The 14,416-nt window shown below is 39.8% G+C and overlaps 1 protein-coding gene across 1 annotated transcript in view; it reads left to right on the forward strand.

Moving 5' to 3' along the window:
- RAD50 (RAD50 double strand break repair protein) overlaps positions 1-14,416 on the forward strand; it is an 83,752-nt gene that overhangs the window by 64,205 nt on the left and 5,131 nt on the right. The gene's annotated exons all lie outside the window — the stretch shown is intronic.

Raw genomic sequence — 14,416 nt, forward strand, 5'->3', positions numbered from 1 at the left:
GTCACTTCTGTCATGTCATAATTGCATATGTGTATGAGTTGATTTTGAGTTCTCTATTCAATTTCACTCGTTAGCTTACCTTTCTCTATGCTATTACCTAAATGGGAATTCCAAAATACTTCATTATGCTCCTAAGGAACCTGTACATAGACCAAGATGTAGTCATTCAGACAGAACAAGCAAACACTACATGGTTTAAAATCAACTTGTGTCCTTTAACCATACTAATTCAGTCGGTACGCTGAGAATGTAGACAATTTGAAGAATACAACAGTATCGGGGTTAGAGGAAGACTAAATAACAGCCTGTGTGATGTGCAGCAGACACAAGTTATTTGCTGAAAATGAGGAGGACTTGAAGCACTTGCTGATGAAAACCAAAGATTACAACATTCATTGTGGATTATAACTCACTGTAAAGAAAACAAAAAAAATCCTCACGGCTGGACCAATAAGTAACATCATGGTAGATGGAGAAAGGGTAGAAGTAATCAAGATTTCACTTTACTTCAATCCACAGTCAGCGCTCATAGAAGCAGCAGTTGAGAAATCAGACAACGTATTTCAATCTGCAAATTTGATGCACAAGACCTATTTAGTGTGCTAAAGAGCAAAGATGTCACTTTAAAGAAAGGTGCGCCTGACCCCCAACCATGCTGTTTTCAACCTCCTCGTGTTCTTTTGAAAGCTGGATGAAAGTGAATGAATAAAAAGACTGCAGAAGAATGGATGCATTTGAATTATGGTGTTGGTGAAGAATGTTGAGAGTACCACGGAAAAAGAAACAAATCTTTCTTGGAAGAAGTACAGCAGAATGCTCCTTAGACGAGAGGATGGTGAGACTTGGTCCCTTGTACTTTGAACATGTTATCCGAGAGAACAGTCCCCAGAAAGGACATCATGCTTGGTAAAGTAGAGGATCACTGTGAAAGAGGAAGTCTCTTCATTAGGTGGATCGGCACAGTGGCTACAACAGTGGGCTCACATACAAGTATAACAATAATTGAAAGGGTGGCACAGAACCAGACAGTCTTTCCTGCTTCATTCATTTGGGTGGTTTCCCTTAATCTTGCACCATGCATTCTCCCTCACTCCTATTTGCTTTTGAGTTGATATTGATTCATAGTGATCTTACAGGACAGTAGAACTGACCCGAGAGGGTTTCCAACAGTGTGTGGGTATTAGGAAAGTAAGACTGCCTCTTCCTTGTCCTGCATATTAGCATGCATATTGATTTAAAATCAAATGCATTGATCTCTTAGTGGTCTTGGAGCAGCAGTCTAACAGTATCTCCTGAATGTTAGAAATGCAAATCCACCCCACCCCACCCCCATTCAACCCTATCTCACCTACCCCTGGTAACCACTGAAAAACTGTTATATATGGATTTTCATTATCTAAATATTTCAGATAAGTGGGATCATACAGTATTTGTCATTTTGTAACTGACTTAAGTCACTCAGCATAAAATGTTTTCAAGGTCATCTACATTATAGCATATAGCAGGACTCCCTTTGTTATGGTTGACTGATACGCCATTGTATGAGGGAGCTTCAAAGAGTTTGTGGGAAAATGGAACTAAAGGATATTGAAATTTTTCCATGAATTTTTTGAAACAGCCTTATATATCCACATTTTCTTCATCCATTCACCTGTTGATGTGCGCTTGAGTTGTCCACCTCTTTTACTTTTGTGGATAAGGCTGTAGTGAACAGTGGCATACAAGTATCTGAATCTGTTTGGAAGTTTTGGGGCATCACCTATAAGTGGAATAGGTAGGCCTAATGGTTACTCCTATCTTAACTTTGTAAGGAACCACCAGTCTGTCTCCCACAGCGACTGCACCACCAGCAAAAGATGGGTTTCCGTTTTCTCCATCTCATCACCTGCACAGCTTTGCAGTGGTGAAGTGGAATCCCATTGTGGTTTGTAACATATTTCAGCAATGATGCTGAGCATGAGGAAGGCGGGGCTTTCTACTCCTGTAAAGAGTTAGTCTCCCAGCTCACAGGGGCAGTTCTACTCTGTGCTCTAGGGTCGCTATTAGTCAGCATCAGCTCAGTAGCAACGAGTGTGGTTTGAATGACATTGAGCATCTTCGTCATGTGTTTATTGGCCATCTGCATATCTCTTTGGTGAATTATCTATTCAAGCCCTTTGCAACTTTTTTAATTGGGTTTTTTCTTTTGAGTTGTAGGAGGTTTTATTGTAGTTGTTGTTTTGGCTTTTTTTTTGCTTAATTTGTGTCAGATACATTGTTTCCTGAGTACTTTATTCCAACCAGTATACTCTTTACTTCATCTGTAGCCTTTTGATATACAAAAGTTTTTAATTTTGAGTACCGTATATACTCGAATATAAGCCAACCCGAGTATAAACCGAGGTACCTAATTATTACCTGGGAAACCAGAAAAATTGATTGATTCGAGTATAAGCCTAGGGTGGAAAATGCAGAAGCTACTGGTGAGTTTCAATCATCAAAACAAATGAAAATAAAATTACTAAAAATTGAGACATCAATAGGGTAATGTATTTCAATATTTATTTTAAATAGGAAACATGAATAAAAGGACAAGTCATTTAGCATTAGTAAACCAGCACAGTGAGTGAAAAATAGGTTCAACAAAAACAATAAGCTATCAACAATGATACCTTAAGAGTACTATTCCCTGAGCTCAGTCAGCAACCAAACTAAAATGTAAAGAGTTAAAACCCTTCAAAACTGGATTCCTCATCATCATCCGTATCCCAATGCAGAGCTTCAGCTGGTGTGAGGTCATCATAGACACTGTCCTCACTGAGATCGCCGTCATCACCATCACTGCTGTCATTTTCATACAAAGCGCAGTCTTCACTGCCATCCGTAGCATTACTAATACTACATTTCTGGAAGGCACGTCGCACCATGTCTTCTGGAATGTCTTCCCATGCATCTCGAACCCACTTTGCTATTAACTCTATGTCAGGCTTCATGAGATTTTCTCCTTTTGTTAGTGTGGCTTGACCAGATGACATCCATTCATGCCACATCCTTTGCACATGGTCTTTAAAAGGCATATTCAAAGATGCATCCAGAGGCTGCAGTACAGATGTAAGCCCACCTAGAATAACAGCTAAAGTAACTTTACTAGATTTTGCCAGTTTTTTTATGTCATCTGATAGGTGGGCTCTGAACATATCCCAAACAAGTAATGATGGCTTTTTCTTTAAGGCGGTTCTGGTCGTTGGTTCCAAATTTCTTCCAGCCATTTTTTTGTTCCGTCTTCATCCATCCAGCCTTTAACATGTGCACGCATAGTAATTCTTGGTGGGAAATTGATTTTTTTAGGCAAGGCCTTTCTTTCAAAAATAATGACAGGACACAGCTTAGTTCCATTAGCCAAACATGATAAAACAACTGTAAAGTGTTTGGTTGTTTTTTTTTTTCATTTCCTGTGGTTTTGAGATAAATGTTTTTTTTTCTCCTAAACTTGCCACAGTTCTGTTGCTTGGAAGATCAAAAGACATGGCAGTTTCATCCATATTCCCAATACCTGCCAGGTCATAATTATAAATCCTTCTTTGTTTTATAATAAATGACTGGAATGACATAATTTTTCTTCAAGGTCTCATGGCAATTTCTGGGAAATCTTTGTTCTTTGTCTCAAATATAGTAGGCCAAACCTATTCATGAAGCAGGGTACACTTCCTGCTGACACAGCAAAATTTTCAATGCCTGGTGCTTTCTATTTGTCATCCTTAGCCATTTGTAGAGCACATATGCAAATTCCCATGCATGTCACGCAGTAACCATTTTGGCGACACTCCATAACCCATTTATGCTAGTTCACTCTCTAGAGCCCCATAAAAAGACGTTAAACCATGACGAGCTTTTTTAGCTTTGGAATCTGTTCCAAGTCAGCCTTCATTTTCCTCCACTCCCTCACTTGCTTTTCGTCAACACAGAATTCCCTACTTGCAATACTGTTATTGCTCTCTTCTGCTCTTGACACAACCTTCATTTTGAAACCCGTCTTATGACGGCGTTTTTGTTTTGGTTCAAGAGTATCCATTTCTAATAGGATAAGAAAACAAGACTTTGAAAAAGAACTTTTCATGGGCATCCCCCCCCCACCGACCCACCCCCACGACATGTTAGCCGGAGGAAGGGGGGAAGTCCATGTGGGCGGGGGATGCAGGATGTGAATTAATTCTGAGACCAGAGGGGAGAGATGGAGTGCAGCCACAGACACATCCTTACCAGTTCAGCTGCAGTCATAAGTGAACCACTATGGGTGCTTCTGCGAAGTGGAGCCGTCCACGTCATAGGACGGCTCTAATTGGTTAGATGTGAGTAAACAAACATTCAAAGCCCTGCAGTGTCAGCGGGGCTTTGAATAAACAGCGGAGAAAAGGCAATCACCCGTGAGATAACGGGCGCTCGTCCCGTTACCTTGGGGGGGCCCCAGTGAGATGTTACACCTCACTGGGGTACCACTGACCCGTGTATAAGCCAAACCCGTTTTTCAGCATATTTTTTGTGCTTAAAAACTCGGCTTACACACGAGTATATATGGTAAGTGGAATATAACTAGTTTCTTGTTGCTCATGCTTTTGGTGTCTTATCTAAGACTCCTTGTCCAAAGGTCCCAAATCATTTAGCCCTATGCTTTATTCCCAGAGTTTCATGATTTTAGTTCTTACATTTAAATACTAATTTTGAGTTAATTTTGGTCAAGGGTGTGAGTGTGGAAGCCAGCTTTAATCATTTGCTTATGGTGATCCAGTTGTCCCAGCATCGTTTATGGAGAGACATTCTTTCCCCATTGAATGGATTTCGCACCCTTGGCAAAATTTTGCTTTTTGGAGAATATCATATAGCTGTACATGTTGCTGCCATCGTGACCCGTGTTCTTAACTTATAAAAAAGTTTACTGCATTACACTGTTTTCTTAACCATGACATAACTAATGCTTCCTGATTTAGAGATGTCACATAGGCAGCTAATTACAGCCTTCAGTTCAGGGGAGAGGTATGAATTTGAAAATCAGCAGCATATATATCGTATTTCAGGCCAGAGGATTAGATTACATGTAGAATGGCTAAAGAGAGGAAGATTCGTGTTTGCAAATCCAATGAAGAAGCAGCAAGTGAGAAAGAAGACATCTTAAAAACCAAGTAAAGAAAGTGTTTCAAGGATATTGAGAGGTCAGATAAGATGAGCCCTAAAAATTACCCTTGAATTTGATGAAATAGAGGTTCTTAATGACTTTCATAATCCATCTCAGTGACTTATTCAGCTGGAGCTGAAGCCTGGTTGGCGCATGGTGAGCAGGAAATGGCAAGAAATAGAGGCAGTAAGCACAGATGGAGGTGAACAGAAGAAAATGGGGTGATAGCTAGAGGGGCTGAGGGACCACGGAGGTTGTTTGGTATATTTTGTTCCTTTTACCGTTTACTTGCACGTATTCTATTATCAGGTGAGCTCTTCCTCCTCCTCAGTATTGGCTTGTAGATCTGGGGTTTCGTGTTTTGCTGGAGCAGGAAGCTATCCTTGGCTCTCTGTACACATCATGGAAGCCACTGTGCAGAAACACGAAGGATTCCTACAGTGAGGCTCAGAATCACTCAGAGCTCCCCTCTGCCCTCTCGTCGGCCCTGGGAGACAGGACTTTCACATCCTGCCCTTCTTTCCAATTGCTAACAGTCTGACAGAGACAGGTGAGTAATGAGGAGAGGGCACCCCAGCAGCCTTCCTGAATCACAGAGGCCTCACACTGGGCAGGAGACGGTGCTTTCCAACAATTGAGACTTGCTTAATGCACAGTGCCTGGCTCCCTACTGAGTTACCTGGTAATCAGATGAGTTCTTCTAAATGAGAAGAAGAGAAGTGCTACAGAGTTCCCCCAGATTTTGGTCTTTGTGAGCTGTGCTTCTAAACAGTGACTTATCTAATGTCCCTTTCTCGAGGTTTAGACTATGAGTCCTAATGTTGCTCTCTTACCTAGAAGCCAATAAAGCTCAAATTTCCCTTTCTGTTTCACCTCTTAGAAAGATGCATGTGCTCCGTGTAATTGTACTTAACTGCCTATTTAAGGCAACACAGGAAATTAGCAGTGCGTTTTCAAGAAAAACTGATTATCATCTGTTATTAGTAATCATCTGAAAAAATCACAGGATAAGCATTACAGATGGTCAGACCTTTAGACTAGATGAGAAAGGGGGGACCTCCATCTTGTGGGGTGTGTTACCCTCATACTAGTAGAATCCATCAGTTACAATAAAGTGATGCTGGAACATCTCACTAAGGCACAGTGTTCCCCCCTATGCCCCAAGATGTTCCACTGTCACTTCCCTCCTGGTTCCGGATGTTGCATATGCGACCATTCTCCTGAGATTCGGGGGTGGCAGGGAGTGAGTGTAACTTGTATGCTTTTGTGTCCAAGGCCACTAACTTTCTGAGGCTCTCCAGAGCCTGCTCCCTGCCCTCAAGTTGAGTTTGGGGATGAGGGCTTTATTCAGGGTGCACGTCCTGGTCACCATTCTCATCCTCAGGGTACAGTGCAGTTTGACATCAGCAGCACCTAATCCAGTAGGCACAGCACACATCCAAAAGAGCACACGTGGCATTCCACACCCACTGCTGGGTTTGGGGCTTTTTTGTTGTTGGGGATTTTTTCGTTTTGTTTTTGACTAACTTTATCTTGAGTAGTGGTTGAGCCATTGTCTGAGTTTTATATATTCTTGTTGGTACGTGCTGTGGAATCGGTTCTGACTCATAGTGACTTTGTGTACAGAACAAAACACAGCCTGGCCTGCGCCATCCTCACAATTGTTCTCTTCTTCCCCCCACAATTGTCCTTATGCTTGAGCCGATTGTTGCAGCCACGGGGTCACTCCATCTCCTTGAGGGCCTTCCCCTTCAGTCATTTTTCTTTTAAATGTGCAACTTCACGTTGGCGAATTAGGGATTTTAAGGTTATTGCTAAGCAATAAAAATCACAATTAATATGGTAAACATTGGACTGCTAACTGAAAAAGATCAGCCGTTCAAACCCCCCAGCTGCTCTGTGGGGAAAAGATGATGTTGTTTGCTCTTGTAAAGTTTTACAGCCTTGGGAATCCTGCACAGGGACCCTAGGAGTCAGAATTGACACGATGTCCTGGGTTTAGTTTGGTTTGGAGACACCACGTTTTCCTATGCTGTTCCTCCTCCTCCGCAGGCTGCCTTTGTTGAAGCCCTGTCCACGTATAACTTCTCCTTCCTTCAAACTCCAGAATACTTTTAAACCATTTAGCCTCTTGCTACAGATACTTATGCAAAGTACAGAACCTGGTTTGGATTGAAGTTCACTTACTTGACAGTAAGACAGACAATAAGTGTATGGCTTAGTCAGCACTTAAGCATTTCAGTGGTGGCATCACTCTGTTCTCCTCACTGGGCCTGTACATGGATGTACACACAAGGAGAGCTTTTGTTTTTTTGTGAATGGGATCACACTGCAGGCATTTTCCTGATGTGTTGATGCCCATGTAAGTCAGTGCCTCATTTTTAATAGCTGCATAGTCTAGACCAATGGTTCTCAACCTATGGGTCGCACCCCTTTTGGGGGTCAACCTTTACACAGGGGTCGCCTAAGACCATCAGAAAACATATTTAGGACAGTCTTAGGAACCGAGACACCACTCCTATCTCCGTCTCCAGGCGGGGCCGCCCACATGCAGATACGCCCACAGATGAGTATCCGGTATGAAGACTGTTACCCATGCCACATCATGCTTCAGGACAAAATTTCATTTACTTGTAATTGGAAATAAATATTTCACAATATATAATTATATATTGTTTTTGTGATTAATCACTGTGCTCTCATCAGTTTGTAACAATGAAAATACATCCTGCAAATCAGATGTTTACATGATGATTCATAATAGTAGCAAAATTATAGTGATGAAGTAGCAACAAAAATAATTGTATGATTGGGGGTCACCACAAGAGGAGCTGTTATTACAGGGTCATGGCATCAGGAAGGTTGAGAACCACTGCTCTAGACAATGGATGTTGCTTACTTCCTTTAAGTCTTGATGGACATATTAAGAAGACTACAGTGAATGCTACAGTCTGTAGCTTTGCACACTGAGCAGATATATCAGAAAGATAATTTCTTTTTTTTTAACATTTTATTAGGGGCTGAAAGATAATTTCTTAGAAATAAAGCTACAGGGATAAGAGGGTATGTACATGTTTAACTTGCTAGAATCACTATGATTCGGAGTCAGCTCAATCACGGTGAGTTTGGCTTGAGTGAGTGTGTTAGTCCAGGTAGACTAGAGAAACAAATTCATAAGCACTCATAGGTGTGTAAGAAAGAGGTTTATATAAAAGAGTAAATATATATTAAAACATCCCGAGGGGGGAGCGGGGAGGGAAGGGGAAAAAAAAGAGGACCTGATGCAAAGGGCTTAAGTGGAGAGCAAATGCTTTGAAAATGATTAGGGCAAAGAATGTACGGATGTGCTTTATACAATTGATGTATGTATATGTATGGATTGTGATAAGAGTTGTATGAGCCCCTAATAAAATGTAAAAAAAAATGTATATAAGCCAAGAAGAAAAATTCATTACTGTCAATTATCTGTCATTTATAAAGATCTCATAGAATCAGAATTAGATAACTTTGAGGAATGTTGTAGTCCAACGCACAAATATTTTTCTTACACTATTTTCTGAATCATTTTTATAAAAGAACTTGTTTCTTGAAGGTTTGAGAAAATGAATGTGAAACCATCTGGATCTGAATTAATAACATTGGTGATCTTTGTGACTTCAGTATCAATTTTCATTTTCTATTAATTTATTATTTAATCATTCATAACTTCATACCTAGTTTATATCTCTTATAATAATATTATTTGAAAGCTTATATTAAAGATAATTTTATCACATAAATAAGTTCTCTAAATGAAACTTACTTAAATTTCATTTGTATTCTATTATTATTATTATTCCTACATTTCTTTGTATTTTTAAATTTTTTTAAACAACCAGCATGTGGTTTGATTATCTTAATTTTTTTGTTCTCAATTTTACTAATTTTTTTAATCTTTATTATTATCTTCTTTTTTACATGTGGATTTTGCCTTTTCTTAATTCTTCACGTTGAATATTTATCTCATTTATTTTAAGTTTTCTTGATTCCTGATATATGTATGTAAAGCTATATGTTTGCAAATAAACTGCATCTCACCAAAAAAAAAACAAAAAAAAATCCCAGCCCAGATCAAGTCTATAATTCTGATATTATCCTATACCAATATGTCCGATACCAATCTATAACCTCATCTTCAGACTCATGCAGCACATGCATTGATGCCAAATGCAGGAAGATCACAGGCAGTGGGTGGAAAGTCTTATGGATCCAGTGACAGTGAAAGTATTTTAGCGTTGGCAGGGCTCTCCACATGGCTCCTCGAGCTACAGGGCTCTGGCTCCATCAGTGTGTCTTCATGTGGCTTGTCAATAGGAATGTGTCACAGAGAGTCTGGCTCTGGCCTCCAGCGAGTTATTTATCTCTGCAGCGCCACCAAAGGAGGCCATCAAGCTGCAACCTGATTGACAGGCTAAACTCCACCCTTTCACTCTGAATAGTCTCAAATTGAGACTAGATTATGTAACTATCACAGTGAGGGTCCAGTTAGTTGCCTTACAAAAGACACACTTTACCAACTGTGGATGAGAGTGCCCATTCTCCATGCCTGCCTTTCAGATTACCAATTTTAGAGTGCTGGAAACAAAAATTCTCTCCCTCTAATTTACATTTCTGTTTACTTGTGAGGGAAATACTCTGATAATTTCCTATTGTCTCTCTGCCAACTTTTCTGTTAGGTTGGGAGTTTGTTTTTCCCCTTGAGTAATTTCTGTCAATTCTGGGTATTAACCTTTCACATATGTTTTAAACATTTATTCCCAGCTTGTCATTTATCTGTTAACTTTTATGCTTTCATTTAGAACTTTTACTACTTTGGTGGTCAAATCTTCAGGGGGGTTTTATGGTTCACAGTTCTAAGTACCTTAATTTTCTAACTCTTTCCAACCCAAAGGTTATAAACCTGTTTTCTTCAGAATGTTTTTTTTTTACTTTAACTTTTAATGCTTTAATTCCTTTGGATTTTATTTTGGAGTGACTTAATAAGGAGTAGGGATAAGTTTAATTGCTTGCATCCCTTTCCTGTTGATTTGAAATGTTCACAGTCACAAGGTAAAGCTCTCTGTGTGGTTGGGGCTTATATTTCTGTATTCTTATTTCTTTCTGCCCCAGTACCACAATTAAATTGTTCTGCATTGTTTATTCAACATAATATGAGCTTTAGAATCTGTGGATTCCTTTTTCTTTTTTTAATCTTGCTAGGCTTTTTGTTTGGATTGCATTTGATTTCTAGATTACTTGGAGATTGGACTTCTTGACACTATTCAGCTACCCATTTTGACCCTTGAGTATGTCTCTTTTAATTAATAATTCTTTTTGTCCTTTCATAAAAAACCTATAGTTTTCATCTTTGTCCTGTATCTTGTTGTTAGGTTTCTTTATTACTATTTTATAATTTCTAGGGACATTGTGAACAGAATTAAATTTCCTTTTGGTTTTTACTCCTAAATAAAACAATTTTTATATATTTTATTTTTGACTGTCTTATAGTTCCAATAGTTTTTCAGTTGACTGCTTAATGGTGAGAGAGAGAGAGAGAGAGAGAGAGAGAGAGAGAGAGAGAGAGTGTGTGTGTGTGTGTGTGTGTGTGTGTGTGTGTGTGTGTGTGATTAAACAATACACATACATTGCCCCCACCCTCTTTCTGTATTTAGTCTTTATTTCCTTGTATTGTCTCGGTGAATTGTTTGGGACTTTCAGGACATTACTTTAGAGTAGCCATAAAAGGAGAAATTTTTATCTTAGCTTTAGGGTGAAACACTTCTGAATATTTTAACATTAAATTTGATACCTGCTGCAGATATCTGATAAACTCATTTTGTCAGATTAAGAGGTTTTCTTTTATTCTTCATTTATGAGAATTTTTATCAAAACTTAAAGTGTTCTAGTATATCAAAATACTTTTTAAAATCAATTGAGATAATCTTTTTTCATGTACTCTATTAACCTAATGAATTATTTTTAATTTTTTCTCTTTTTTAGTTCTGGTTCTCTGAGGGTAAACATTACTTGGTCATGATATATTCTTGTTTCACTTCCCCAAATACAAACTTATTTTATTTAAAATGTTTATACTCATGAACGATATAGGCCTACTCCTTTTTCCTTAAAGCTTTTGTTCCTCCCTGCTGTGTGACACACCTACTCCTCACTTATTGACCACCTGTGTGCCTGGCATTGGCATTTGCAACAACAGCAACCATCTGTTTGACACCATGTGTCTGGCAGTGGCAGATACTGAGGTGCAGTGCTGGCTGTGATGATTAAGGGTATGTGTCAGCTGGGCTGGACGATGATTCTCAGTGGTTTGGCAGCTATGTAATAATACAGTGTTGCATTTATAAATGTTGTTAAGCATTGGTCTATGAACACAAGGTCTGCAAGTTGAAAACACTAGCCGCCCCAAAGGAGAAAGCTGAGGTTTTCTACTCCCATAAACAGTTCAGTCCTTGAAAGCTCTCAGGGACAGTCTGCCTTGTCCTTTAGGGTCACCGTGAGTCAGAACTCGATGGCACTGATGTTCAGTCTATTTCTACCATGTAAGACAGTAGAGCTGCTCCTGAGGATTTCTGGATTCTTGGGAAACACTCTATAGGAGCAGCAGCCTCATCTTTCTCCCATGGGGCAGCTGGTGATTTTTAACTGCCAACCTTACGGTTAGCAACCCAGTGCTTAAGCCACTGTGCCACCAGGGAAGTTAGGCAGCAATGTAATTTGGTAGTTATATAATGATGTAGTTATTCTTCGTTTTGTGATATGATGTGGTCATCTTCAATTTTTACTTAGTGCTGATTTTTACATGATAACCTAGCCTTTGGGACTGAACTATATTGGTAAGTGTGGAATGGATGTGGTTGTATACGCCAGAATGTGAGTAAACCTTGAATGGGCAATCAAAATCACTTGTAAAATTACCTGAACTTAGTAACTTTCACATGGAATTTTGACTTGTGTTGTAGGGGTTGTTTTTCCATTTTAACTATTCAGAGCTGTTTGATATTGTAGCCACTTTTTTTAATCTTGAACAAGTTTCTAACTTTATTGGCTCTCAGTTTTAATAGTAAAATGGAGATAAAACAACCTAGCTTCCAGAATTGTAAGGGTTTAGTGAGGTGATGTATGATTGCTTAGCATAGTGCATAAGTTTGAGCATCAGTAGTAGTCACTGTTACTACTACAGTTGACTTGACCATTCTCTGCTACTGCGCCCCAGGGTTGAGGACTCCTATCCACCCTGGTCAGGGAAAGCAAATAGGAAAATAAGCTTGCACTCCTAAGAGGGGTGCAGGCAAGAACCCCATCTGATACCTCCCTTTGCTGAGCAAGACTGTCTTGCATAGAGCTGTCCCTCTGCATGTCCACCCTCGCGGGGGCTGCGAGTGCTGCCTTTGTTGTTCAAGGACATCCTCTCACCCTACCTGGGGCTCATTCTCCATGTTGTGAATGCTTATTTCTGTCCGTTGTTGAGCAGTTTTAACTTGACAGATAACTTTTAAAAGTCATTTGAAAAATCAAGATCATAATAAGACTATAGAAAATCAGCTTTCATGTGACTGATCCCAAACACCGTTTATGGGGGTTGTTTTTTTTTTTATAAGAAATTCAAGGGTAAATACCAAAGTATTGTGACAAACCCATAGAAACCTTTGTTAAACAAAAATATCCAAATGTGAAGTCACTGTTTCTCAGCATACCCCCCCCCCATCTAGGTCTGTACACTTCTGAAAGCAGTGTTTCCATCTCTCTGCCCTTCCCCAAGGATTTCTGTGTTCTTGATCTATGACGCATCAGACCAGCATCCGGGAGGGACTCAAGCCACGTTCCTTTGAAATGGTCTTTTGAGTTTGGAGAACAAAACGTGTGAAGGGGCACACTCTGGGCTGGAGGGTAGGCAGACTAGGTTTACCCGTGAAATGCCCCTGGGACAGCTCTTGGCTACCCTCGAAGAATAAACAGGACCTTATTGGGAGGGTATAGGGGTGGAAATTCTTCAGTGCAACCTCTTGCCTTTTTCTTACCTGCATAGTTCTCCATTTCCCTTAAAACCTCTTTCTAACAAAACTCTGTGATCATCTTGTGCCAATCAAGGAAATCTGAGTATTACCTTTGGAGTCTCAAAAAATAGCTTCTGGAACCTTCTGAACTGACCTCTCTGCCTTGAATTTAATTAGCCAGCAGATTCCTCAGAAGCCACTATTCTGATTGAACTTTTTTTTTCTTTTCCTTAGGCAACCTAATCAGATTAAGGCCTGTGTATTATTGAGAGAACTTGTCTACAGTCATCTACCAATAGCAGAGACCTTCCTTAGACATGTTCTGTTTGGCATACTCCCATGTGTATATGCTCCAGAACCTTAGTAGCAGTCTTTCTTTGACTTACTCATATACATAGAAGTTTTATCTGCATCCTTTATAAAGGACCAAAAAATATATTAGGCTGAGATCGGTGTGTAAAGTAGGAAGTGAATGTTTCTTGCATTCTCACCAACAAGCAGAATACGGTTTTTTCCAATCTACTACTTTAGAATCTTTCATCTGATATGTGAAATGTATTTATGTTGAGTCATTTCTTTCTCACTGGTCAACCAGAAGATCATGAAATGATTCTGCAGAAGCGGCAGCATTACGCTGGGTTTCTTTTTGTGTATAGATCAGATAAAGAGGCTTGCAAATGGAAGTGAGTCCGCCTACATCCTTTGTATGGCGATGCCAGTGATGTGGCCTTTATCACTGGTGCAACCTTTACCGGTTCACAAAACCAGCTTCCAGAGGACCAGGGGCTTTTGATGACTACTGGTGGCGGCCACAGGAAGGAACATGCCGGGTTTGACATCCTGGCTACTTTCGTGTTTCTGTTTCTTTCCTCCTTTTTAATGTTTAGAAAAAGTGTGTCCAGGGTGATGCCATGACCAATTGGACGATTTCTAAATGGGGGATTGATGTTGTTAGGTTTCACCGAATCAGCCCCAACTCCTAGCAACCCTCCGCCCCGTTCTTATGCGGGAGCTCATGGTTCCAGCGACTGCACCAGCACTTCTCTCTCCCTCCTCCTTTTTCTACCTATTATGTCCTACTTTATCCTTACGAATATCAGGGCTGTTGGTGCATGAGCTGTGATAGATAAGTTATTGTGGTGTGTGTATGTGTGTGTCTATACCTGTTACTATGTCTGATTTAGTATTAATATATACTGCATGTAATCACAATAGTATTTTATGATGATGATGATGA

This window comes from Tenrec ecaudatus, chromosome 2, assembly GCF_050624435.1.
Source record: "Tenrec ecaudatus isolate mTenEca1 chromosome 2, mTenEca1.hap1, whole genome shotgun sequence".
NCBI classification, from domain to species: domain Eukaryota; kingdom Metazoa; phylum Chordata; class Mammalia; order Afrosoricida; family Tenrecidae; genus Tenrec; species Tenrec ecaudatus.